This window comes from Nelumbo nucifera, chromosome 2 (assembly GCF_055504915.1).
Source record: "Nelumbo nucifera cultivar China Antique chromosome 2, China Antique-T2T, whole genome shotgun sequence".
Classification (NCBI taxonomy): Eukaryota; Viridiplantae; Streptophyta; class Magnoliopsida; order Proteales; family Nelumbonaceae; genus Nelumbo; species Nelumbo nucifera.
Window position 1 is genome coordinate 94,036,925 of NC_142650.1, and position 26,421 is coordinate 94,063,345.

The 26,421-nt window shown below is 38.9% G+C and overlaps 1 pseudogene; it reads left to right on the forward strand.

Moving 5' to 3' along the window:
* Positions 1-566: 566 nt before the first annotated feature.
* LOC148802535 (wall-associated receptor kinase 5 pseudogene) lies at positions 567-14,853 on the forward strand (annotated as a pseudogene).
* The last annotated feature ends 11,568 nt before the right edge of the window (positions 14,854-26,421 follow it).

Genomic DNA, 26,421 nt, shown 5'->3' on the forward strand with positions numbered 1-26,421 from the left:
TATTTTTATAAATAATAGACAACAAAGTCATGCAAACTTTTTCCTTTTTTTTTTTTTTAACGTCACTCCAAACAAGGAAAAAAAGAGAGGCTACAAATACGAATAAACGAGTGAAGGAGGGGCAAAGGTACATCCCTCGGTGAAGTATAGAAACTTAACCATAATGGCTGTAGCTGGGGTTATGCTGCTGTTTCATCAGCTCCTACTCCTGTTCTTGCTGTTATTCTTGAGTCTCTTCATGGCAACTGCGACCTCATCACCAATCATGACAAAGCCCGACTGCCCAGACAAATGTGGCAACATCACCGTTCCCTACCCATTCGGATTGGGGAAGGATCCAAGCTGTTATAGAGAAGGTTTTCAACTACTCTGCAACCCACACCTTCACCCCTTCCAAATTGTTTTTGCAAAATACTCGCATTTGGGAAGACACAGAAGGAGTTGAATGGTATGGCCACAGAATTGATAAACTAGTGGAAGTTGAAGAAATATCATTACAAGGCCAGTTGCGCGTCTATTCCTTCATGAATTATCGTTGTTACGATGATTCGTTTGTTGATAGCCATATGGCCCTTAACACGTCTTTGATCAGTGTGGATATGAGGGATACGCCCTTTGCTCTTTCCGATACCGGCAACATATTAACGGGCATCGGTTGTGGAATTCTAGCCGACGTTGCTTCCTCAAATGGCAGCACTACCGTGTCGTATCAATACTTACGGTTTCGATACGGATGCTACAGTCAATGTAAAGATAAAAACGGGATGCTCAATGGGACTTATCCAGCGATGGGTTACTGCCAGACCAACAACACTAAGGGGCTAAAGTCTTTTTATGGGATTCTGAAGGGCGAATACCAGTTTTATAAAAATTTCAGTCCCTGCGCATACTCTTTCGTGGCCGACTACAAGTGGTACAACTTTTCCATAGACCACCTCTCTGACTTTGGTTTCTACACAAGAAACAAAGGCATGGTTCCAACAATATTAGACTGGGCAATAGAGAACGACTCGTGCAAAAACATTACAATGAGAAACAACGTGACTTACGCGTGTGGCGAGAACAGCGGATGTCATGACTCTCACAACGGTCTTGGATATCTCTGCGAATGTTTGGAAGGCTACCAAGGCAACCCTTATCTTCAAGACGGATGTCAAGGTATGTAATATATTGAAGTCAACTACCTCTACCATGACTACTTCTACAATTTTGATTGTTATTGTTGAATCCAACCCAAGATTTTTGTTATAAATGGGTTTCAGATATCAATGAATGTTCGGATCCAACCATGAATGACTGCTTACCATCTCTGATTTGCAAAAATACGGCTGGGAGTTACAATTGCTCTTGCCCATCTGGTACAGAGGGCGACGGAAGACGAAATGGGACTGGTTGCATCCCTATTCCTCCTCCACCACCTTCACAGACAAAACTTCGGGTGATTCAAGTCTCCATAGGTAATAGCTTAATACTTGATTTAAAATCTTCACAAAGCTAACAAATATTGTCTTTCAACTCGGGAATTGCGGATGCACCGGTTCTCCAAATTCGGTTGTCAATTCCATTATGTGTCCAATCTCAACTACCATACGCATACGTCTTCATGTGCATCCGATTATCATGTCAGAGCCTGGGCCTGGATCATGCCTGCAAACTTTGATGTCAAGTTTCGGCCTTCGGACTCTAATATTTCAAACCCAGCTCCAGCCCAGCCTAGCCTGGGCCTGGGCCTAGGCTATATCCCTTTATGGGCCCAGGCCTAGGCTATATCCCTTACCATATGTGCAAAGCCTGGCCTGGACCGACCCACAATCACCCCTATCAAGTACCACCTCTAATCCCGTTGCCACGAGTCCTATGAACCACTTGGTCCACAACAAGTGTGGACCCTCCAATCCCGTCTAGCAATGTCAGTTTAAGAAGCTTGAAGACCAAGGGTCTGTTTGGCATGTCTTTCCATGCAGTCTTTTGGTTCTTTATAAGTCAGGAAGACTGATTTTCGGTCTATTTCCATTTGGCATGCGAAAGATCTAGCCGCCAAAAGACGGGATGTCGAAAAGATGCGAGAAACCCATTTTAAACTGATTTCGAGAAGCTCCAAATGAAGCTTCTCGCGTCTTTCGCGTTTTAATTTTAGCTGAAAAGATGCACGTCTGCCAAACGTGCTTCGGGCTGCTCAGATCTTCATGAAAAAACTCAATGCATTTTTGCATGTGAGAGCTACCAGAAGATCTTCCCAAAATGATGTGCCAAGTGGGCCCCAAATTAGCGGAGATTGCCTCTTAATGTTGGTTCCCTTAGATCGACAACCAGCTATCTTCTTCTTTTTCTTTCACAAATAGGGCTTTTGTTCTTTGAACACAGATTGTACATAGAAAACCTAGAAAACCTTTCCAAACAATGAGAAAAAAAACCAAACACACATCTATAATCAGTGAACAAGTGATATGCTTATGTGATTTATATGAATTAACCAAACGCTAACCCATATATATCTATGATACAAAGAGGAAAGAGGAGAGCTGAGGGATCCTCTCACCACAGAGCTTACAAGACCTTTCATTTTTCAAAATTTAAAAGGGTAAAGACTTAAACATGCCCTGAGTTTTCATAAATTATTTAAATATATCCTGAATTTTCATAGATTATTTTACTTCAAGCACAAATTCATCAAGAATATCTTCAATGTCAAAAGCTACGTCACACACTTGTTCCATCCAGGCCTACACTCCTTTGTCACTCTCTTGCCTTGAACCAACTTCCTTTAGAAAGGCACGTATACTGTCTAATTCATTCCTGAGTTCTCTAATATCTTCTTTCACTCCTTTGGGTTGTTTCACTTGTTCTCTGAGGAGAGAATCAACCTTATTGAGACAAAATCTGACAACAGCCTCCACCATAGTCTCTGCTCTCAGATCTAAAACTTTGATAGCAGTATTGTATAATGTGAAGAAGCTTCAGCTTATGAAGCTCCTACCATTTATTAGTAGTTGAGAGGGAGAATGTATTGCATATTCATCACCAATTTCAAGCTTTCACTTTCAGCTTCCATAACCAATAACAATTTTGAATAATTTTACAGTAAGATCCCACTATGTCTGAGGGATGGGTCGATCATGGGTTGGTTTATGAATTGGCCTTCTCTTCTAACAGTAGCGTGAAGGTCGAGGAATCCAAAGCGTGCCCCACTTTGTACTAACATTTGTCATTCGATGGTTTCCTGGTTCCATTCCTTATTCACTATAAAATAATTTTTCATCAGCATTCCTCTAGTAGGAATGGGAATGAGATTCCAATTCTGTCCAATCAAGTAGTTGTAATCGGAATAGTCCATTCAAATTCCTATTCCTACAAACCAAACAGGACCTAACATGCTCAAGCTGAATCTAAGTGGCTGGTTGTCAATGATTGATCCATGGTGTAACAAGGGAATAAAAGGCGGATAAATTTAGATTAAAATAAGCTAGCGGATAGATAAGCTAGTAGAAAGGGGGAGGTGGATTAAGATAGGGGACCGGTGTTTGAGGGTATCAATAAAAATGAAGTTAAGTGATGGTTGTGGATTGTAGGTTGTAAACAAAAGAGAAGCAAAAGGAGGGAAAAGGAAAAAGGAGAAGAAGAGAAGGGGAGAGAGATAGCGGGAGAAAGAGAGAGAGAGAGAAGAGGAAATCATCAAGAATCCAATACCTGGACATAGTGCCACACTAGAATACCTTCAGTTTCATTTGTTAATCTCCTATTATTAATTGTACAGTGGTATAGTAGACGTTCAAGACTGCTATTATCCTTGAACCCTAATAGATTTCAGGTTCGAAAATAGAAGAAAAAGTATAGAGAAGAGAGGAGGAAGAGAAGAGAGAGCAGTAGAACACAAGGGTTGAAAGGAGGGATAGAATCTTAATGTTCTGCCATCACCACTTCTATTTAGTATTTATAGGTTATGCTAATTACATGGAAAGGACAGATCTGCCCTTAGTATTTACATAACAAATAGAACAAAATAAAGCTGAAATAAATAACAACTGAAATAACAGATTGACCACCAGCTAACCATAGGATGACTAGAACACATTCTACTCTACGAACACAGTGGGACCATAGCTGTAGGGCCCACATCATTGTTCTCTACAATCCCCTCAAGTTGGGAATAAATGTTTATCATTCCCAACTTGGATAGGTCCGCCTCTAACTTCTACCTTGGTACAACTTTGGTGAGGATATCTGTGAGCTGCATGTTGGATGTGATGTACGGGAGACACACTTCTTGTGATGAGACCCTCTCGAGTACAAATGTCGATGAACTTCAATATGTTTAGTTCTGTCATGCTGCACCGGGTTGTGTGCTATATTAATAGCCGCTTGATTATCACAATACAACATCAAGGGCTTCTCATACTCAATACCCAACTCCTCAAGTAGTGATCTCAGCCATAGGATTTCAGCCACTCCGTTAGCCATTGACCTATATTCAGCTTCAGCATTGGATTGGGAGACAACACTCTGTTTTTTACTCCTCCAAGAGACAAGGTTACCTCCCACAAGGGCACAATATCTAGAGGTAGACCTTCTGTCATCAACACTTCCAGCCCAAACAGCATCTGTATAGACCTCCACCTTCATGTGATTATTGTTCTTGAACAGTATACCTCTACCCGGGCATCTCTTCAAGTATGCTAATATTCTTTCTACTACAAGAAGATGTGTGGTCCTAGGATAATGCATGTACTAGCTGACAACACGAAATGCATAACTGATATCTGGATGAGTGAGGCAGAGATACAGAAGCTTTCCCACTAATTGCTGGAACATAACCTTGTCTTCAAGAGGCTCCCCACTCTCTGCACTAATCCTGTGGTTCTATTCAATGGGTGTATCCGCAAGCTTGACTCCTAACTTTCCAGTTTCCGCCAACAAATCTAGGACATATTTCCTCTAAGAGACAAATATCCCCTGTTTAGATCTAGCAACCTCAATACCCAAAAAATACCGAAGTGCACCAAGATCTTTCACCTCAAACTCTTGATGAAGGATCTGTTTAAGGGACTCAATCTCATGGCTATCATTTCCTGTCACCACAATATCATCAACGTATACTGCAAGTAGTGTCAGAGAAGACTCCACCCTCTTGATGAATAGGGTATGATCTGACTGGGCCTGTACATAACCGAACTTCCCAAGGGCTAGTCTGAATCTATCGAACCAAGCTCTAGGTGACTGTTTTAAACCATACAATGCCTTATTGAGTCGGTAGACATTCTTACCTGTCTCTGTATCATAGAATCCAGGAGGCACCGTATGTAAACCTTTTCTTGTAGGTCTCCATTCAGAAAAGCATTTTTAACGTCCATTTTGTACAAAGGCCAAATGTGGCTTGCTGCAAGAGATAATAGAACTCGAATGGTGGTCATCTTGGCTACCGGGGCAAAGGTCTCCAAGTAATTTATACCATAAGTCTGGATGAACCCTTTTGCAACTAGCCGAGCTTTATACCTCTCAATGGAGCCGTCCGCATTGTGCTTCACAGTAAATACCCATCTGCAACCACTTTTTTAATAGGGAATCCATTTCAACCTGCATTGCATCTTTCCACTCTGGGACGGATAGGGCTTCTTGCACTATTCTTGGAATAGGGACATTGGCAACGGAAGTATGATAGGACCTATAGGTGGGAGATAGGTGATCATAGGATAAAAACTGGGAAATACAGTGGGTTGTAGATGTGGTACAATGCCGTTTCCCCTTACGGACGGCAATGGGAAGGTCAAGGTCATCTGCAGGAGGTGAAGTGGCAACAGTGGAAGAAGTCTCTGTGGGCCATGGGACTGTAATACCTGGACTTGGAGCCGCAGAAGAGATTGGAGCAGGCCTGGACTGCTGATGACCGGGATCAACCTGCCTGCATCGCCTGTGATAGACCCTCAACTCCTTGTCCCTCTGACCACCCTCACTATGGTAGCCCTCATCACCCAATGGAATAGGTAAGGGAACAACCCCAAAAGTATGAACCCTACCCTCACTGCGCTCCCCCTGAAGAAAGTGACCCAAATCCCGACTCGCACTGCTCTCCCCCTGAGGAGAAACCCGAGAATAATAGGGTGTCTCCTCAAAGAAAGTGACATCCATGGAGACAAATCTTTTCCCTGAGATAGGATCATAGCAGCAATAACCCTTTTGATTTTGCGCATAACCAAGAAAAATGCATTTGGAGGCTTTTGGTTCGAACTTGGAGTGATGGGGTCCGAGAAACTGAACAAAACAGGTACAACCAAATGTTTTAAGGGGAACAATGAACAACTCCTCATCTAGGTATAGAAGGGAAAAAGGAGATGACATATCAAGAACCCAGGAAGGAACACGTTTAATAAGATATACCGCTGTGAGGATAGAATCACCCTAGAAGCGAATAGGGACATTGGAGGTAAACATAATACTTCTAGCCACCTCCAAGATGTGCCTATTCTTCCTTTCTGCAACCCCATTCTGATGAGGTGTATGAGGGCAAGTGCTCTGGTGGATAACGCCATGATTAAGAAGGTAAGATACCAATGGCTTAGCAAAGTATTCCTTTGCATTATCAGATCTAAGAACTTTGATCTTGGCATCAAACTAGGTTAGGATCATTTGGTGAAAGTTTTGGGTCAGGGCGGGAACCTCATCTCGTGAACGCATAAGATAAACCCAAGAAAACCGGGTTTGGTCATCAACAAATAACAAAAAATATCTGTACCCACCCATAGAAGGGATGTGATATGGCCCCCAAACATCCGTATGCACAAGATCAAAAGGACGATTACTCCTTTTATTACTCAATGAATAAGAGTTTCTACAATGTTTAGCAAACTCACAGCTTTCACATTGCAAGTGGGACAACTCAACAGACTCAAACAAAGTAGGAAACAAACTCTTTAAGGACCGAAAAGACAAATGACCCAATCAGTTATGCCAAAGCATAACCGAACTCACACTCTGGGAAACAAGTGACTTCTTATCCACTGACTCTTCCCGACGAGAACTCTCCCCGAGCAGATAGATCTCATTCGTCTCACGACCAGTCCCAATCACCTTCTTCATCTCCACGTCCTGAAAAACACACCGGTCAGGGAAGAAAGTTACTGAGCAGTTCATGTAAGACAGAAGACAAGGAGATGGTATCCGATAGCTTGACGTCACCCTTTCTAGAAATGGGGACAAGAGAGCCATCAACAATAGATACTTTATCCCTACCAGAAGATAAATGATAAGTGGTAAACAATGAAGGCAAGCTAGTCATATGGTCGGATACACCTGAATCTATTACCCAACAGGGTTCAGTAATACCTGGAGCTGAGGCATGGTAGGCTGAGGCTCGAGTACCTGAATGTGCAAAAGCAGATGTGGCAGGGACTAATGGTGACTGCGGTGGCTGAGCTGAGTTCCCAACATCCTTTTCCACCTGTATAAGGGCAGCCCGAACTACAGCTAAGGTCTCTAAGAATGTGCCTCTTGTGCCAGACGAGGATGCTGAATCAGTATTCACGGCCACATGAGCATTACCCTTCTTGCTTCTCAACTTTGCTGGGACCAAATGAGGATGCAGCTTCCAACATGTTTATTTTGTGTGTTTGGGTTTCTTACAATGCTCACATACCACATAACTGTTATTCCCAAAACTGCCTTTGGTCTGATTTTTAAACTCCATTTCGGCCAAGAACCAGTAGTCTCAAAATTAGGGTTATTACAGTCAAAGAACAGCACTTGGACTATCAATCACAACCAAAAATCAATATAGAACCAATCTGTATTCACGGTATATGTGCATGAAACAGGTATAAGTCTGATCTGAAACCAATTAGCAAACACAACAGCAACAGTCCGTACAGTTTTCACCCCTTAAAAGAGTTTGAAACCCCAAAAAAATCTGAAAACAGCTTGGAGAATAATCTGATATGCTGAAGCAAAATTAGGGTTTTAATCAATCCTTAAAAAAAATCCTCAACCGCACATTCTAGGCAGTACCGTACAGATTAGACTTGTGGTAGGGTTAATATGAAACCCTAAAACTGATCAATGCTGAGGAGAAAACTTAAGAAGAGCTTCACAGGTAGATCACAAGGCTCGGCCCAGCATTAGGGTTTGCCGCAAGATTATTAGGGTTTGTAGCAAGATCAATATCAAGCCCTAGAGTAGAAGAAAAGAACCCTAAGGCAGTTCGGCCCAACAGTAGGGTTTGCCGCAGGGTTAAGACAAAACCCTAGAGAATAAAGAGAAGAAAACCCTAGAATGATTCAGTCGCCCTTTCTAGATAGGTCCAACCTATCTTCTCTGATAGTACTTCTCTTAGAAAATAAAATAACTTACAAGAGAATGTTGTTCGCTGCCTTCCAAGGTTACCTGAACCCTAGCCTTCTCTGATTCTTCTTGATCACCAACACTTTGCAACCGTGGCAAGTCTTCAACAATTGCTAAACCCTCTGGCGATCTCTAAGGATCAGTCAATGAACTCTACTTTCTCAGCTTCCAGCCCTAGATGGTTCTCATGTGGTCGGCTGGACTAGACTCACATGAGAAACCCTAACCTTGCTCTGATACCAAGTAGACATTCAAGACTGCTATCAGCCTTGAACCCTAATAGATTTCAGGTTCAAAAATAGAAGAAAAAGTATAGAGAAGAGAGGAGGAAGAGAAGAGAGAGTAGTAGAACACAAGGGTTGAAAAGAGGGACAAAATCTTAATGTTTTGCCGCCACCACTTCTATTTAGTATTTATAGGTTATGCTAATTACATGGAAAGGACAGATCTTCCCTTAGTATTTACATAACAAATAGAACAAAATAAAGCTGAAATAAATAACAACTGAAATAATGGATTGACCACCAGCTAACCCTAGGATGATTGTAACACATTCTACCCTACGAACATAGTGGGACCATAGCTGTGGGGCCCACATCAGTGTTCTCTACAGGTACAATTCATAAACTCTACATGTTTCCTTCACCTAGCCATAGTCTTATAAACTCTATGTATGAGAAATGAGAGACAATGCGATAAATAATATGTGGGTTTGTTTTGGTTTTTTTTTTTTTGAAAATTTAAGGTATGATGAAGAGTAAAAATGCCCTTTTTATAGTCACAAGTATATTTATTTAAGCCTATTTAAAAAACACAGGGTTATGTTTAAGTTAATTTAGGAAAACTTAGGGTATGTTTAAATCTTTTACCCAAATTAAAACCATCTCAGGTTTTAATTATCCCTTAATAAAATCCATCATTACTCAAATAAAGCCCTCTCAAGCATTAATTGTTTCTAATAAAATTCATTATTACTTTTCATGTCATAGTTGTTTTTAATAAAATCCATTATTACTCTCTCTCTCTCTCTCTCTCTATATATATATATATACATATATATTCGTCCCCCCCAATGGTCAATGCTTGTAACATTTTCCCTTCACTATTATCCTAATTTTCTATTAAATTTCTTTGACTCTCTTATCCTTTATTCTCAGTTTGGAAGGAGTACAAATGCAAATTTGTAGAGTGTAAAACCTTATTTTTTTATTATTTTGTATGTATTTGCACTCTACAAATTTACATTTATACTCCTTCCAAACTGAGCCTTAGGCTTTCTCTAATATAGTAGGGATTTAAAATTAATTGATTGAATTAAGTTAAAGGCCAAACCAAAACCAAACCTAAAATAGACCTTAGCCAAGATTCAACGTGATGTCAAAGTACAAAACCCAAATAGGGGTGCAACTTGGGTAGGGAATTTGATAAATTTTCAATGGTCCCTGAATACCACATTCCTGAAATCAGAGCCTAATCCCGATTGGAGTAAAAAGTGATCACCCCTGTCCAAAATCAGAACCTAACCAAATTTCTACAAAATCCCAGGCATTGCTTGGATTTAATTAGTTGATAGTTTAGTAAAATCAAGCTCGAACCCCTGAAACAAATATACCAAGCTGAACCTATTTAGCTGATGTGATTTTTAAAGTGAAACCTAATTTGGAAAAGAGAATAGTAGACAAAACATTAAAAAAAATGTGTCCAATTTCTACAAGTCTATTCAAATTATCTGCATCAGAAAAGAAATGTATCTGTCGTTATAGATAAATTGAAAATAAAATAAAAACCATTTTTAGATGGAGCCCATTCACAGAAAAAGGGAGAAGGATCAAACACCACATTAATACCACTAATATCCTAAGAAAAATAGAGAAAACAAGAATAATATAAGATTAGGTGGTGGTGTTTCAAAAAGATTGGATTTGGTTGGGTTTACTTGAGCAAGAGAGGAACATATACTAGTAAGGGAGGTAAGAAAGAGAGAGGAAAACATTGTGCTGTAATGGGTCGGGAGTGGATGGTGAGACTAGGGCTGACAATTTTGACCCTAACCAATTTGACCCACCCACCTTGGAACCCACCCAATCTATTGGTGGTTCAATATGGGTCGAGTGACCCATTAGGGCCAGTAGAAAAGGGTTAGGGTGGGTTGGGTCGAGAGTACCCATTAGGGTCAAGATGGGTTGGGTCAAAGTCAACTATACTTGCCAAATCTCAAAAACAAGAAGTTGTAGTGATTCAAACTCATGCCTCCTATAGTGGCAACATCTCATTAAACTTCCAAACCACTATGCCACATTTCATTTTGAGACTAAAGGTAAAATAAAATAGATTTTATTAACTTTCGAGTTCACATGCAATTTTATACAAAAGCAATTTCACAAAAGCAATTTTATGAAAAAGACTTATGAAAGCATTTTTATAAAAGTACTTTTATGAAAATAGTTTTACACAAAAGCACTTTTATAAAAGTACTTTTATGAAAATAGTTTTACACAAAAGCACTTTTATAAAAGTACTTTTATGAAAATAGTTTTACACAAAAGCACTTTTATAAAAGTACTTTTTGAAAAACTTTTATGAAGCATAAAAGCACTTTTACAAAAATTATTTACACAAAGTACTTTTACGAAAGTACCTATACAAAAATAATTTATAAAAGTACTTTTACAAATATAAAAGTACTTTTATAAAAAGTACAACAAGCCACCATTTTTTAATGGTGGAGATTACAGGAAGCCACCATTTTTTAATCTGTAGCTTCATTTTGCCTATAAAAATGAAAAGCCACCATTTTTTGCATTGTTTGGGCATCTATTCTATTGTACAGGAAGTAGTCGGGAAGGAAAAGAAATTCTATCTTGAGGTTTCGTACTTCACTTGAATGATTGAATCATTTTCTTGATGTTGGTTTATGTTTGTGGTCTTGTGGGTTAGTGGGACTTCTTTACCCCTCTGTATTCCTCAAATATTTTTTCTTTCTTTTCAAATGCATCTAGGCACAGTAATATTTGAGCTATTCTCTCATCCACTTGAAATTTCCAATTTCAAGGTTGATGCATATAACTTTAACACTACAAAAGATGAACCATTTTATATTTTATTTAGCGTTGTCGTTTGCTTGATTCCTTGGAAATGGCTTTTCAAGTAATAAAACTATATGAACACATTTTGTAGAACAAAAAATACTCAAGATGAGAGTGATTCAGGGTCATAAGTGCAGATAACATGCACAACCAAACCCACAAAGAAAAGAATAGTCTATTGGTGACTCAAAAGTTGTTGCCATGAAGGTTTCATGTTGAGAATAGGTTTAGCTAGGCAAGAAATTGAGGGTAAAAACAACAGATTCAAAGGCATCACACAAGCAGTTTTGCAGAATAGATGCTCTAGCCATCATTGCCAAACCAATCTCAACAATGTTTCAATTCATTCAGCAAAGCCATTTTGTTGGTTAGTATGAAGATAGGATTTACAATGAGTAATATACTAGTTGAATGAAAGGGCTCAAGTAAAGGTTGACGCTTTGTACTACCATTAGTTTAACAATTTTTCAACTTGATTTTTTAAATTGAATAAATAGATTAAGCATTTAAGATTTGCTTTTCATTGGGAAAAATCCGAATGAACTTGGGCTCGATTTGGAAAGAGTACAAATGCAAATATGTAGAGCGCAAAACCTTATATTTTGTATTATTTTGTATAGATTTGTACTATATATATTTGTACAATGCAAATACATAAAAAATAATAAAAATATAAGGTTTTGCACTCTATACATTTGCATTTGTACTCCTAGGCTCAGTTTGGAAAGAGTACAATTACAAATATGTGCAGTGCAAAACCTTGTATTTTGAATTATTTTGTATATATTTGTATTGTACATATTTGTATTTGTACTCCTTCCAAACTGAACCTTAGTAAAAATATCCACAAAAAGAATGCAATATCTCTAACCTTCAAAGGTGACATAAAGAAGAGGGTCCCTAAACATTGAAGTACAATATCCCAAGTGGACAAGTAAAAGAGAATGGAAAGCTATGACTCATGCCAAGAGGGCTTGAACTACAAATAGAGAAATTATTTGAAACTAGTAGCTATTTCTTAGAAAGCACAAAAGATGCCATATGATGGCTAGGATGGCCTAACCATTTATGCCAAATAGTAATGCCAACGCATTTTCTAACCATAGTGGAAGCAAGATTCAATGGCTTATAGTTGATATAAACCTCATTTACGAGGACCTAATTCTCTCTATCACATTGTAACTATGGGGTGTGAAGTAAATGACCTTTTCAACAAGTGAATGTGAATAACATAGGCACCCTTCCAAAGTAACTCAGGTTAGTTGAATTGCAATGGCTGTTTTGTTGGCTGTGGAACCAATGATAATATTCCATGCTAATAAATAAATTCATAGGCCCCACTGTGAGAGGTGTAGAACTCATGCATTTTATTATTGGCGTGGAAAATTATCATCAATAGCTCATTGAACAACCATCACATTCAGTTAATCCTTCCTCCTTCCAAAAACTGCTAAATAAAGTCATTTTGAGTTTATTTCATCTCATTCAACAAAAAGGTAGGAAAAAAATTTAGTCAGTAAAACCAAAAATGCCCTAGGTAGATAACACTATACTTTTCTGTTATTATTTTAAATGTGAAGGAGTGTTAGGATGTAGAGAATATAATTAATTGTTTTTACATGCCTTTCTTATGAAACAAGAAGCAAGTATGAACTACCCACATGCAATAGAAATATAAGCAACAAATATTCTATGATTGATCTAGTGAATAATATCCCTATCTAAATAGTTGATGTGTAATGAGGGTGTTGCACTTGTTAAAATGCTTTTTGTTGGAGGTAGATGCCTTCCTTTTGGAATCTTATGACTTTTGCACCATTTACAAAGGATTCTTAAGTTGTTTTCTCCCAATTCTCTTGATTACCTCTTTTTCTTAGCAGGACTACTCTAATCTATGATGTTGTATCAACACTTTTCTTACTATTTCTTTTTAATGATCTAATTGTAATATAAGCATTTATAAATGAAATTTGCTTTTTAGGCTTTATGTAGCAAGGGTCTTCAAGAAAAAGTTGCCTCTTGATATTACCTTTATAAATTATAGAACCACTTAACCATTAATAAACAAGATTCTTAGCTCACCACTCTATATCTGCACACATACATGACGCGTGCCTGATCAAAGACTTTTGAACAAAGTTAACACATGGGATTTGCTGCATTAAAATCTTCTATTTGTTGGTTTCCTCTTATTTATTATGTTACTCTTAACCAATTATTTTCCATGGATCATGCAGGTGTATGTTTAGGTATGTTGTTACTTCTATCCAGTTATTGGTTGTACCATGTTTTGAAGAAAAGACAAATAAAGAAACGAAAAGAAAATTTCTATAAAAAAAATGGTGGTTTGCTATTAGAACAACAAATTTCATCAAAAGAAGGCAATGTCGAGAAAATAAAAGTTTTTACAGCGGATGAATTAGCAAAGGCAACTGATCAATATAATGAAAATCGAATTCTTGGTCAAGGGGGACAAGGTACAGTTTATAAAGGTATGCTATCAGATGGAAGAATTGTGGCAATCAAGAAATCCAAGATGGAGGATGAAAGTCAACTTGAACAATTCATTAATGAGGTTGTCATACTTTCTCAAATCAACCATAGGAATGTGGTTAAATTGTTGGGTTGTTGTTTAGAGACAGAAATTCCTCTATTAGTTTATGAATTCATCATTGGTGGAACTCTTTTCTACAATATTCATTATCAAAATGAGGATTTCTTATTAACATGGGACAATCGCTTAAGAATTGCCACAGAAGTATCAGGAGCAATTGCTTACTTACATTCAGCAACTTCAATACCAATTTACCACAGAGACATAAAATCTTCAAACATCCTCTTAGATGACAAAGGTAGGGCTAAGGTATCTGATTTTGGGACTTCAAGATCAATTGCAATTGATAAGACTCACTTAACCACTATGGTACAAGGGACCATTGGATATTTGGATCCTGAATATTTTCAGTCAAGTCAACTCACGGACAAAAGTGATGTTTATAGCTTTGGGGTTGTTCTTGTGGAGCTCCTAACAGGGGAGAAGCCAATATCTTTTACTAGACCATTAGAAAGGAGAAACATTGTGACTTATTTTATTTCTGCAATAATGGAGAACCATCTTTTTGAAATTCTTGATGCTCAAGTCTTAAAAGATGGTAGAGAGTATGAACTCCAAAAGGTTGCCAACATTGCAAAAAGATGCTTGAGCTTAAATGGAAAGGAAAGGCCAACAATGAAAGAAGTTGCATTGGAGCTCGAGGGATTGAGGAGGTCCGAAGGATATTCTCATGTTGAACGAAACATTCATGGGGTGGAATGCATCATAGATAAACCAATAGGCCTTTGGGATACAAGTTCAACTTCAACAGGACGCAAAAGTATGGAGAACAGTTTCAAACCACAAGTTGATGAGCAACCACTACTGCATAATCCATCCCTATAGTCATCTTTACTAAGATATAGATATTAAAGATATTCAAATTCGGTTGTTGTATTCTAAAGAGTATTGCATTTGTGTTGTATGTCCTCTCTCTACTTATCTATACCCATATGTCCTTATTGTTTCACCATAGGTGTGTTTTATACCATTTAGTTGTATGATCTATATTTTACTCTTGATATATTTGAGATATGAATAGTTTCTTAAAAGAATAATCTTTTAGCAATTAATTCGCACATCCAAGCTAATGGATTTCTAGTTGGTTAAAGTTGACTATTAGCATTCTTTTCCTAATATATTATTCACTTGGTATGTGTAATTTGACAAATAAACTTTAGGGGGGTCATAGAAGGAATAAGATGAATTAGGGGGTTATATGTGAAAAGAAAACGGAGGAAGTAGATCTCTCTCTGATCATTTTACACCACTCCAAATACAGAGACTTTGGATCCAAACCATGGAACTGCAACCTATTTGTGGTATGGCTAGGCGGATCACATGTAAACCCCTGATTCTCTGTTCATGTGTACAATCTATATATATAAATTGGTCCTGCCATGTCAAGAGCCTTCTCATTGCTTCAAACCCCCCTTTCTAGTTTTATGTTTTTTTGAATTTTTTACTTTTTTAGTTCCACATAATTATCCATTAAACCAATAAGGGAATCACATAGGCTTAACTATTTCTAATAGCCATAAAGAAAGAGGGATTTGTTTTTCTAATGTTTAGCTAAGTGGCACCACTTCCCCTTAAATTGTCTCTAATTCCTATTTATCTCCTAAATTATCTCTAACTCCTATTTATCTCATAAATTATCTCTAATTTAGTAGAGAGATTCTCTCCTAAACTATCTCTAATTCCGATTTATCCTCTCCCCCACTGTTTATCTATATCTATCTAAAGAAAGTTTCAATTAAAAAATTCATAACTATTTAAATAATATTCATATTATTGATAATTCTATATTTTTACAAAATTCATCATGAAATTATGTAGTAACAATATAAATTATAATTTTATGAACTATTCAATTTAAATATTATTCAAATAATAACAATTTAACATTAAAAACTAAAACATTATTTAAATATTTCAATACCTAAAAATCTCAAATAAAAATATTAAAAATAGATAAATAATATAACAAAAGGTTTAATATTACATAATAACATTAAAATAAATAAAATTCAAATAAAAAAATTTTTAAATATTTTAAATACTATTTAATTATTTAAATAACAAAATATTTAACATGACAAAATTAACTAATTTAGATATTTAACAAAATTAACAAAAGGTTTAGTTATTGTTATTATTATAATTAATAACCAAATACAAATGGGGGAACAAAATATTATAATGTTAGAAAATGAAATTATTCATTAATTTATATTGAAAAATAAAAGATAAATTAGTGTATTTTTGTTAGTAAACTGCCAAATAAAAAATATATTTAATAACAATTTAAAAAATTTGATAAATCCCCATAGTTACAAAAATGTAATAAAATTTTCAAAAATTTCCATAAAACTACATTTTCGTAAACTAACATATTTGAAATTAAAAGATATAAAGTATTTGAAAGTTTAATTAAAATGCATTAAATAATTATTGAAATTTATTAGAGTATTTTGGAAATTTTAGGAAAATTTATTACATATGACAGATTTTGGAAAACCATTAAAAAAATATGTAATTTTCATTACAAATTATTGAAAATTATTAAAGATAAATGACTATGTGGCGTGGAAAACTATAACATGAACAAATAATTACACAAATTATTATGATAAATTAGTATGATATTGGAAAAGGGAAATTATTGGTTAGTTTATATTAGAAATTATAAGATAAATTAGTTTAATTCTATAAGTAAACCATATAAAAGGAAAATACATTATTTAATAAAAAATTAAATAAATTTCAAAATTACACAAGTACAATAAATTTTCCAAAATTTTCATAAAGTTAGATTTTTTAGTATTAAAGACAATTTAGTGTACATTTAGAAATTTACCATGTGGTTAATACTCAATATATCCTTTTGATCATTTCTATCATCAAATTGAATATTGGGTTGACGGGGACAATGTTTTCAAAATTGGATCAAACCAGATGGTTAGACTTGAAAAATTGGGAATTGGACACCGTTTCACCTCAAAACCGCTTTTTCTTCAAAAACCGTTTATTTGTTTAGCGAACCGCTAACCTAGACGGTCGAACCGTCAAACCAGGCAATAATTTTTAGCCTTTTTTTTGTTTTTCTAATTTTTTATTTTTTTGTCAAAGCGGGTCATCCATTTAAACTAAACAGATAGACCGTTCGACCCCAGAACGGTTCCCTATCCGGTTCCAATTTTAAAAACTTTGGATAGGGAGTGGGTGCCTTTCCTTAAGCTTGGCTTGGTGTGAGGCATGGCTTGGCCCAAGGTTCATCTCATGGAGTAGCCCAACCCTTGGCACGGCATGGCCCGTTCTGGCTTGAGTCATGGGCCGTGCCAAATTGACCCCCCAAATTATCCTAGAGGAGTGAGGCATGGCCAATGACGCCTCGTGGGTCAGCACAGTATGACTCGCACTTTGTGCAAGCCACATATGAGTCGTGTTATGTTGACCCAGCATGACCCAATTTACACCTCTACTTGAACCTGCCCAATACTAGGAACGAGGTCGGGAAGTTCAAGGATCCTCCATCCTTGATGAGGAGTGGAGTGCATTGCCCTTGAACTCGCCCGTCATTGAAGAGTGGTTACCTGGGGATCGGGTGGGAATGGGGTAGAATGTCTTGACTATGGGGCAGGGAAAGGGATGGAGTGCCCTGCCTTGAACCCACCCCGTTATCACTCCTATATAATTGTTAATTATTAGTGGAATTAATAAAAATGTTAGTTTTTGTAATTATTTTTATTTATTTAAAATTAATCAAAATTTTATTTAAAAATAATAAAAATAATAAAAATTATTAAAATTACTACAAATTATTAATAAAACTAAATTTATTAAAAAATTTTATTTATTTTCAATTAACATTAAATGAAAAATAAAATTATTAAATCTTTTAGATTTTCCCGTACATTACACAGGTCCCTACTAGTATAATAGTAAAAAGGAAGAAGGATAGCAAGTTTACTGGACCCCAAAGAAAACATTGTCAGATTTGATATAAAAAGAGTTTTGATAAATAACATCTTATTTGCTAGTGATTAGAGTTTATTTGTCAGTTGATTTTTCGATATTATGTATTTTCTATATCATAGTGGAAACATGGTACTCAGACGTCATGACTGATGTACATGAATTCTCATTAATTGCCTCTTATACACGTAGCCATTTTGATGTTCAATGGCTCCCATCCTTTTCCTTTGCCTTGACCTCCTCAACTTCACTCACAAGTTTCATGTCGATGAAAGAATAAAGACAAGCTTCGTTAGCTGTTTGAAATTGTCTTCCTGTTTTCTCTTGACTAGAGGCATATAGTAGCTAGCGAAGCTTCCGTTACGTCTAAGCCGGGTCAAGGTAGACCCGAACTAGATAATCGAATTTTAAAGCATCATAAGTCAAAAGTAATTCAGACCCTAAGAACCATAAGACATTAGGTTTAAAATTAATTCCAGGATGGACGAGGAGCCAAATTGAAGTCTAAGTCGTTGACTGAAGTCAACGGAAGAAGCCCAGCAAAACTGAATAATTGGTTCATTTCAATGGGGAATGGGTGATACAGCCACTTAGAACTTGGAAGATATCTTTTATATATACATGGAATATTCCTGCGAGTAAATTTCCACGTGAGACCCTCCACAAGGACCTGTTGTTGCTTTGTTTTTAGAGACTCATCATAATGGTTTGACTTTCAACAAAGAGACCCACCACAGCACTGTCAAGGCCAACAAGTTAAAGTGGGCAGCACTTGAGTCCGGCTTCTATCTGGCCAAGAGTTCATGCACGCACCATTCTACTTCCCGCTCCTCTCTCTCATCACATGCCCACACTGACCCAAACCTTTTTCACTCTCTCTTCCTCTCCGACCGGCGGAAACCAACACTCATCACCGGTGATTGTTAATTATATTTAGCTTCCTAAATTTGCAGTCATACCAGCGGCGACCTAAACCCTTTACAATGCTTCTTAAATTTGCAAAGTCTGGATTTTATTAAAGAAAAAAAAAAGACAGAGTAATACAGTAGCAAATAAAAAATGTCTTTGGCTAAATGAAATCCTGTTCAAACTCAAGAGAACAAATTCAATAACCAAAACAAGCAGCAGATGGGTTCGATTTTTGATTTTCCATAGCACACTAAACATTTTAAACCCAGGGGACATTTGCTAGATTAGGTGAAAGTCTTAGAAACAGGGCCCAAGTTTTCATAATTTGTTCATCTCTTTATCGTATTAGCTAGAGAAAGTTTTATTTGTTCTATTCGTTGTAATCACCTTGGCTACCCTTAATGTAGTATATATTTTTATCTTCTAGCAAGTAAACTAATGCAATGCATGGGATTGGATAAAGATTTGGTTAAATTTGAATTGATAAATTTGGGTTTTCCGAGGTGCCTAGCTTCTAAAACAACTAGGCATGGTAAGGGGTAACCCAAAGTAGCTGTGAGGCGAGGTGAATAGACATGGTAGGATATATGACTCGAACTACCTATACACTAGTGAGGCATAGGTAAGGTTTGTCTGTGTTGCTCATATCCTTAGAAAGCGACTAGGTTTTATTCAACTTTAGCACCGAGGTCATTATCGGCTTGGCACTCTGGCCCTTAGGCTTTTAGAGTGACTCGTGGTCCACTCTCCACTACATAGTTTAGCCAACGTGCGGCTTGATCACTTTGCTTGAGCAGGTGGTCATTTGTACTTTAGAAAATTGGTAAATGTTTGGTTCCCGAGTTCACAAGTAATACCTCCTTAGGTTGTCGATGTTCCAGGCATAGAGCGCTTGCCTCTCTTCCAATGTCTCAAGCTCATACATTCCTTCAACAAACACCTGTCTTACTCTATTGGGACCCTCCTTGTTCGGCCCAAGCTTTCTGAAGTACAAGGTCGCCAACTTGGAACTGGCATCACTTGACTCGGGCATTGTAGTGCCGAGCTACTCGTTGCTAGTAAGCCACAGTCCGAATGTAGGTCAGGTCACGTACTTCTTCGATCAGGTCAAGGTTGGTCCACAACTCATCATCATTGGCCTCCTCATCCTATTTCTCTAGTCATAAGGTTGGTAGTTCAATCTCAGTTGGATGACAACCTTCGTACTATAGGTCAAATTGAATGGGGTCTCATCTGTCGCGGTCTTGATGGTAATCCGGTAGGCCCATAGGACACTGGGCATCACGGCAACCCACAAACCCTTTGCTCGTGCTAGCCGAGCTTTTAGTCCATAGAGAATCATCTTGTTTATCACCTTAGCTTGTCTATTTGCTAGTGGATGCACCACCGATGTGAAGTTTTGCTGGATCCCTATCTCGGCACACCAATTTTGGAACTTAATGTCCTCAAACTGTTTTCCATTGTCAAAGATCAGCACCTTTGGTAGTCTAAATCTGTACACTATATTCCTTCAAAAAAAAAGCTTTGTACATTCTGGGATGTGATAGTCACCAACGGCTTTGCCTCCACCCACTTCATAAAGTAATCTACTAGAACAACCAGGAACCTTCTCTGCTCGATTGTAGGTGGGAATGGATCCAGGATGTCTATCCCTCATTAGGTGAAAAGCCATTATCTGGTTAGATACTTCAGGTCGACTATGGGTTGGTGAAGTATTTTAGTGTGCCTTTGGAAATTGTCACACTTTCAGATGAGCTCCAATGCATCTGATTTCATAGTAGGCTAGTAGTATCCTTGCCTTAGTGATTTTTGGGCAAGAACCCTACCCCCCAAGTGTCCTCCACAAAGACCTTCATGGATCTCATGTAGCACTTGGCTCGCCTCTGAAGGTCACAAGTAGCGCAAGTAAGGCAAGTAGGGGATCGTGAAGGATCTCCTATATAAATGCCTATCAATGAGGACATACTGGGCTAACTGACGCTCTACCTGTCGAGCCCAATTATGCTCTGCTGGTAGGGTCCAGTGGAGTAGATAGTCAACGAGAGGATTGATTTGGCTTGGTTTTTCTATCAATATGAGAAGGACCTCTTCTGTCGCCCTCACGATGCTAGGTCATGGCATGTCTTCAATGTACACCATCCTCATGGTGATGTCACTAATGCTGATCAGCTTTGACAATGCATCAGCCTTAGCATTCTCCGATCTTGGTACTTTCTGGATGAACCAAGAGTGGAAGCTGGGCAGGAGTTTCCTCACTTTGGCTAGGTAGGGCATCATGGCAAGAACTTTTTTAGGTTGATCATTCTGATTCTGCCCTCCTGTAGGGGTTCCTTTGATCCAGGTGTTGTTGTTATTGCTTGAGAATGCCATTACTTGAGGCTCAGAGAATGAATGAGAACTTAGTTTTTGTGTAGCGTGTTCCCATAGATAACGCCAACTAATGGTGCACAATCTAGTGCTCCTTGCTAGCAAACAACTCGGACGCTAGATTGAGTAGGTCATCTGGTCAAGTTGCAAGAAAGTGATGTTCAAAGTGTATGGGTTACTTTTCCCGGGGTGGGCACTCCGATGCTTAAGTCGGCGAAGAGTTCTGAGAGAGTCAAAAGTGAGAGAACTAGAGAGCTAGTGAACTATGAGAGCTAAATCACGTGTATCCTTCTTAGAAAATGGGGGCGCCTTTATATAGGCATCAGTTGGCATAAGCTTCACGCACTATGTCCAAAATCCCTAGGAGGATGTGACTTACCGATCCAAAGTCCTCAGAGGTTGTTTTGAACACGGACTAGGCTTTCATGCCTTATTCATTTAACTCCAAAACGATCGGTATGGGAGCTAACTTCCAGAGCTAAGGGCATACACTATCTAAAGCAAAAGATGGTTTCATTGTGTTTGTTGGAATTAAAGCAAACAATAATTAAGTGGCTATGGAGACTTTATGTCATATATGGGTCAATTTAGGTCCCCATGTCAGCACCCAATTTTTGCACAGTCTACCGCTTGAACCTCCAAGATACCCCAAACACCAAATCAGACCCTTTCGATCCCTCTGAAACACCCAAAAACCCTAAGAACCCAACTTTCACCCTGAAATTCCTCAGGTCCGTCATTAAACCTACCTGATACCTATTCGATGGCCCAAATCGACCTCCACTTTCACCTCAATCATTGGATTGGACACAACCATCAGACCCAATACCTCCCAAAACACCCACCTGTGAAATCTCAACCCAAAATACCTTCGTCGCACCAAGATTCCATTTCAAGGTCCTAGATTGACCAGATTACAAATCTACCCGAGCTGGGCCCAATTGGCTCAATCTAACCTTACCAATCACCTCAGACTACCCAAAAATACGGATTCAATAACACCCTTCCAATTTTCTAGAAAATACCGATTCCCAATTCTCTGACCTGTTGTATTTCTTTGTTTTAGAAGCAAAATCAAATAAAAATTTTAATTACAAAGAAGGGATTTCAGTATTCACATTGACAGGAGAGAGGGGTGCCTAACCCCTTCCCTCTCTCCCTCTCAACTTACTCAAATGAGCCTTGCCTTAGCAAAGTGGTATGGAGTCACTATTTATTTTGAGATTATTTTTTACTAAAAGCAAATCGGGGAGCCCCATCACTCCTTGTTAGCTATTTTCTGATGGGTGGTGACTCCATAGCATCAACCATGGAGTGAAGAGCTAGTGAAGGTATTTTCCCAATGTTCACACCCGAGCACACACGAAGTCCCAAAAAATGGAGGGAAAGAGACATTAGACCAACTACATGCCACCCCTCTAGGGGTGCAACTTAAGTAGGACCAACCCAAGCTTGGACTGATCCAATCCACAATTTTACTTAGTTTGGGATTGGATTTTTTGTCCTTAGGCTGGGCCAGACCCCAAAGTTCAACCTTTTTTTATTTTTTGGGTAGCCCAAACCTAGCTTGAGCTTGATCCTATCTTATTCTAACCAAAGCATGACCACCTATGTACATACATATATGCATTTGATTTTTGATAAGTCATACACATATGCTTACATTCACATTAAATTTTAGTATGGGATGATTGACCAGCCCGAGCCCAGCCTAGGCTCGAACCCAACCCAAGGACATCAAATTTTAGTTTGAGTCAGGCCCAGGTTGAACAGTTTGGATTGACCTCTAGCTCGGGCCTTAGGCCCAATTCTTAGGATTAGGCCTAGGTTGAGCATAAAACCAGCCCAACTTGCTTGACTTGCACCCCTACACCCCACCTTAGCATGAATTTAGGGGATTTCACCTAGTAAGGCTCAATTGGTTCCATGAGGGAGCATTGGCCACTGAAGCAATGGGTGTGTCAAATGCATTTTTCAGCAATCAGCTGAACGGTTAGTTTATAGGAGACATTTGATAACAGTTGACCTGGGGGAACTGAAAAACTTATTAATTTGTCCTTTACTGAATAAGTTTTGAAGGAGGTGCTTATGAGTTTCTTAGGGGGCATTCTTTTTTCGGATTTTGAGAGGGGGGAATGTTGGTCAATGGGATTTTGGTTTCCATTGATCAAAAATCCCATGTTCTTTTCTCAAATTTATGTGGGGAGCAGGGAAAGTTTATTTTCTTAGGTATCACTTCTTAGGTGGGTAAATTAACTTTCCCACCTATGGGGAAAGTTGTCAATACTTGAATTGGACAAAAATGCCCTTTTAATAATGGATTTTTATGGCTAAAATGGTCATTGCCTTATTTACATGAGAAATAAAAGAACATGGATAAGTACACTTACCCGGGTAAGTGTTTCCTAGGAAAAATTTACCCAAATAACTGCATTTAGCCGGATAAATAACTTACCGACAAGCGAACGAATCCTTAATGGCTGAACTTCAAGTTGGACAAATAACCACACCCTTGAATATTTTCTTGTTTAATCATTTACTTATACCTTAAATAAGTTCAATAGATAATTCTATTTAATAAACTTGTTCATGATTTTCCAGATAAAATGAAAGAGAAAGGAATCAAATCCGAGTGTCTTTCAAACAATCGCATACTTATTATTCACCATGATAATCGCGGTTCCTCTTCCCAACAATGTTTTAGACATAAACATTAAACATTAACACATGATCAATTGAAAGATTATTCATTGATATAAACAACTACTTTGATAATAAACAATTCTGCTTTAACAAGTTTTTCTAGTGGAAGTGTAGTAACAAGTTTTACCCCATTTAACAAGTTAGTTCAACAGTTGTCTTTATTGAAAGGAATTAACTATTCGAAAAAATGTTTGTCATATACTCATCAGCTCACTGAACCCAATAGTAAAATGGCCTTATCAGCTGACTTGATAAGAGTTCGAATCCAATTTCACGTGCCCCTTATGCGTGGGGAAAAAAAGAAAAAGCAACCATTTGGGGTAAAATAAATTTTTTCTTTTATATACAAAATAACAACAATAAAGAATAATAAATATAAAAAAATATTCAATTGTATGTTAATTGATTGCGTGTGTATAGAGACTACCCATCATTACTGTATGGGGTTCTTAATTACATGGATGGGTTGTCAAGGCTCACGAGAACCTATGTCCACTTATTCCGGCAAGGTGGACTCCGAGTATGGTAGAAGCCGAGGATATGTGGCCGAAGTGCTGCAAGGCAAAAACTTGTTAGAGGCCCCAGGTGAGAATCCGAGGTAGAGTCTTACGGTCAAGTTAGTACTGGGTACGAAGGAAGAGTACCAAGAAAGGATCCTGGTAGGTAGTTCCAGAATAAAGTCACCGCAGCAGCTATTGCAATAGCCCTTTTATGACAATAGCTATTGGTCTTGAGTTTTTTTGTCACCCCTTACCTGGAGCGGGGTACCCCTATTTATACTTGAGCTGCCTGGAGGTAGTTGGAGATGAACGCTTGAGATGGGAGCCGTACGAGGGCCTGCAGTAGCTTAGGTAGGGTCATGTGAACCCATCGCGGTTGGCTCTATACAATGAGGGTAGGATAACCCCTGCTGTAGCGGATCATGTTCCCTGATTTGGCGCTCGTGGGCTGGACCTCCTAGCGGATCACCCCACATCACTTGCCCCCCACTCCCGAAGTCGAAGAGGAAAATTCGGCTTTGGCTAATGGGAGTAATAATGGTGAGCGCCAGTGGGCCGGGCAGCCAAGGTGTACCCCATGGTGGTGTCCCCTTTCATGTCTATACCTAGTTTGTCCTTATGAGTTCGGCCGAGGCTGCGAGTGGTTTACAACACTACTGCTTCGGATAAGTGATTCGGGAGGCACGATCAGTGCGGATGTTCTAGCACCGGCATCTGGACTAAGAACATATGGGGCCAAAGGCTGTTTAGGCCGAAGACCAATGGAGCCGAAGGCTGTTTAGGCCAAAGACTTGTGAATCCGAAGGCTATTTTAGGCCGAAGACCTGTGAAGCCCAAGGACCCGTGCATGGGACGGCTTTCCAGTCTGACCGGTGCATGCCTTCGTGCGGTTGGGTTGCGTAGGCTGGTGGTCCACAATGGGTGGACACGTCAGTTCACCCGAAGCATCGTTATGCCTTCCAAGGGTGAGCGTCATTTCGCCTTTCGAGGGTGAGCATCGTTTCGCCTTCCGAGAGTGAGGGTTTAGGGATGTCGCGTAGCTGGTTGTAGGTGCGGAGGCATTCCACATCCGTTGGATCAAGGAGAATCCGAGCCATTGCTAGAGCATCGTTTCACCTTCTGAGGTTGAACGTCACGCATCACGCCATAATTGGGTAGTGGAGGCGGTGGCTTCTTAGCCGTTGGATCTTGAGAATTTTGGGCTGTTCGTTCCTCTTCAAATAGGGCCCTTAGGAGTAGCATTCCCGTCGTTTGCCTCTAAGGGCCTTTGCCTTCGAGTGAACTCAGCTTCCTGACTCTCCAACCTTCAACACTCTACTCTCACTCGTTCTTCCTCCACATTTCTTAAGTAACTTTAAACAATGTCTTTCTCAGATTCTGGACCTGAGTGCTATGAACTTCCACATGAGTCGGAAGGGAGCTCTTGTTGTACCCCTTCTCCCCTTTCCCCCTTGAGTTCTTCTACTCTTGCCTCCCTCCGGCAGGAGGTCATGGTGCTCCGGGGAAGGGTAGCCCTTGAGGGTGCCGAAAGCAGCCATCGAGGCAAGGACCCTCCCTGTGAGAGTGCCGCTTCTGTGACACCGAGGGAGGTCGAAGGGGCCTGCCCAACCGATGGGGAGGGAACCCTTGACCATTTTCCCGGGATGAGAGCTGCCCAAGTAATAGCTAAGACTGATGTCCTCCGCTTGGGTTTCGAGAACTCTCCGGTTTCCCCTTCATCCGTTGATTCCCAAACTGTTGAGGATGTATGGGATTACTCTCAGCCAACTTGTGCCCAACGCCGTTAGGACCATAGTGGCCATGCTAGTGGTGGCTCGATTCCTGGGGGTGGAGCTGACTTTAAGGCTCTTCTGAGCGTTGTTTGTGCCAAGGAGGCATTCCTCCGAGGACGGCATGTACTACCTCCAACCCTGTAAGACCAAGCCGATAGACAACCCTTCTTCCGTGCATAACTAGA